The following is a 2,849-nucleotide window of genomic DNA, read 5'->3' on the forward strand; positions in this document are numbered from 1 at the left end:
ACTTAGTTTTTTAATTAGCAAGGGGGAAAAGGCCAAAAGACAAGGGCCTCTTCTCCCATTGGTTTTCCTGTGGGCAGAAGGGCCGAGGAAGTTGGCCCAGCCCATGGGGGCTGCTGTGTCACCAGCAGTGGGTAGGGTGCAATCTGGTGTGTGCTCCAGCAGCAAGACGGTGTGACTATGAAGGTGGCGTCCATCTGCGGAGCCAAAACCCAGCCGTCAGGGAAGGGCCAGGGCTTCCTATGGAACTTGCAGTGTGCCAGGACCCCCTGCAAAAGCCAGGGCATGGTGATCATTCTCAGATCACTGACTGGCCTCTACTTGGGTATGTGAATTATTCATGCCCCAGAAGACCAAACAGTGCTCTGGTTCTGAGATGAATATCTTATTTGGGCTGTGTTTCCAGAACACTTAGCAAAGAAGACCAGAATGATGTGGAGTCGCTGCACCCATCTTTGAAGATACCCGGTGTCCCCGGATGAGGTGATGATTTCTTGTCCCAAGGACTCCGTTAAGTTTAGGGTACAGTTTGTTGGGGTTCAGATGACACCATCTTTACCCCACCCAAATAAAAAGGCACTCATCTCTACAGAGCATCTGCCGTCAAAGGCCAGCCTGTCGTCGGAACATGGCTTGTGCTTGACAAACCAGAAACGAGTGTAAGACAGTGGGATGTGTTCCAAGCGATTCACTAGACAATCTTCACATGAATGTTGGTAGCCAGGGTCTCTCCCGAGGGAGGGCTTTAGTCTTGATGAATGTGAACCACATCGGAATTGTTAGGTAGAAGCCTGGCTGGGGGGCCTTGGACCCCAGGATCCATGCCTGGCTTCCCCAGCCTGTGGCCGCAAGCAGAACCACGCATGAGATGCAGCTAGCGCCCTTCACATCCATCCCCGTTCCCAGCAGGATGATGCCATGGACAGCCGTTTCTGGAGCCTCCAGTGTTTATACACCACTACTCACCCTCTCTGCTGTTGAAGTATTGGTAAAGTCATCCCTGTAATCAAGAAATGGCCTGTGGAATGTTATTGTTCAATGTTGTTTACAGCTCTTAAAATGTGGTGAGGAATGCCTCTTAGTGACCAAACTTGACCTTGAAAGCAGACATAGCACGACAGACCTTCCAGGAGTCTTTGCTTGGGTTCAAAGTGACTGAGAGTCAGGTCCAGCACACACCTGGGAAAGGGATGCCGCCCCAAGGGGGACCAAAAGGGCCGGACGTTACAGGGTGAAACCCTCTGACCCCTTGCAACACCGTAGGACTTGACTTTTCTTTAGTCTTTCTAAGAAATAGATCATGGAGCCAAGTGAAGTGCACTTTGTCAAATGTAAGGGTCTGCTTTGTTCTTGTTGCTTTTCTCTTAACCTTTCGTTCCGCCATTTAAAAAAAAAGCTTATGTTTCTTGTCAAATGCAGAAATGTTCTTTCCGCCACTCACTGAAATTTTGCATTCTGGCTTGTGCAGTTTTTATTGTCTGTGTCAGACGTACAGCCAGGCGTGTTCTCTATTGGCATTTTTCAGATTCTGTTCAGATGACACTGACCCCCGTTTCATTCTCCCTGCCACCTGTACTCACCCTCACGCTCTTTGAAGAAAAAAAAATCACGTTGTGTGTTGTAGCTCATTTGTTTCAAGAGAGAATCAACAGATCATATTCAGTGTCTTGAATAAATTGCTCTATTTTGATATTAGAGAACTTGGTGCATGTGCTTTCTTTCTCTCGCTCTGGAACTCGGGCCCACGTTGACTGAATGACTGAAGACAGAGCTCTGTATTTTCCCCAGAAGGAAGTACTTTGAGTGCCTCTGTCCAGGATTGCTGTGTGAGACAGGGACCCGGGGGGCGGAACGCAGTAACGGGGCGGTCACAGCAGCCGCTTGCTATTCGGAAAGGTGGTTGTGTCCGGGGAGAATGCTTTTTAGTGTGTTTCCTTTTCATTCTTTTATTTCAGGCTGGCTGTTGGAAAAAGTCAGAACAAATGAATATTCTCTCATCAGCAGATTGGTTGACCGGGAGTTTGAGTTCCCGAATTAGCCCGGAGTAATTTGCAGAACCTAACAGGATAGGGCGACTTTGGACATGGTTTTCTGCATAGGGCAAACCAACATGTGGCAAACATTTATCAACATTTGCTCTGTGCATGTCTTCATTTATGCCGCCTTCATTAATAGGTGGCTGTTAAATAATGTAATTAGTGAATGGATATTGCTATCCACATTCTGTGAAGGAAGCTGTGGATTCCGGGAGGTGAAGAGATGGGTTTACTCTAAGGTTTCACTGTGCAGATGAGTCCCAGACAAAGTCACGGGGTCATTTCCCTCTAATCCTGCTTGTCCCACACTAGGACAAAGCAGATGGCTGGGTGGGGGCATAGAGGCTTCTGTGGTGATTCCCTGGGAAAGACCCAAGCATGCCTGTGGCCTTCACTGATAATCCAGACTTTTGCAGGGACCAAATCCCAGATTCAAGTCTTGAATTGACAACTGAAGACTGAATGGTGCGTGAGTAGTCGTCACCGTTAGAGAAAAACCTATCCCAATCTCCCGGTGTTGTCTGGGGTTCACCTGCTCGTTTTCATTTTTCTCTCTAACCCATGCCAAGTGGAGCCAGTGTGCTCCCAGGTGGTGGTTTTGGGGCAACCTGAGGGGTACTACAGAACCCTGGGACACCTCAGAAGAACCGCGTGGAAACAGTGGCAGACAGCAAAGCACGCAGCAGAGTTTCCAGGATAAATGCATGCATGGCGGGTGGCTTTGCTGGCCCCCTAAGAATGCCAGTGACATATGACTAGCTCTAAATGGGTTTCTTTGTGCTATGGAGGAAACTTGATTAGGACCACAATTGTAAG

The sequence above is a fragment of the Cebus imitator genome, unplaced genomic scaffold (assembly GCF_001604975.1).
Source record: "Cebus imitator isolate Cc_AM_T3 unplaced genomic scaffold, Cebus_imitator-1.0 Scaffold426, whole genome shotgun sequence".
In the NCBI taxonomy this organism is placed as follows: Eukaryota; Metazoa; Chordata; class Mammalia; order Primates; family Cebidae; genus Cebus; species Cebus imitator.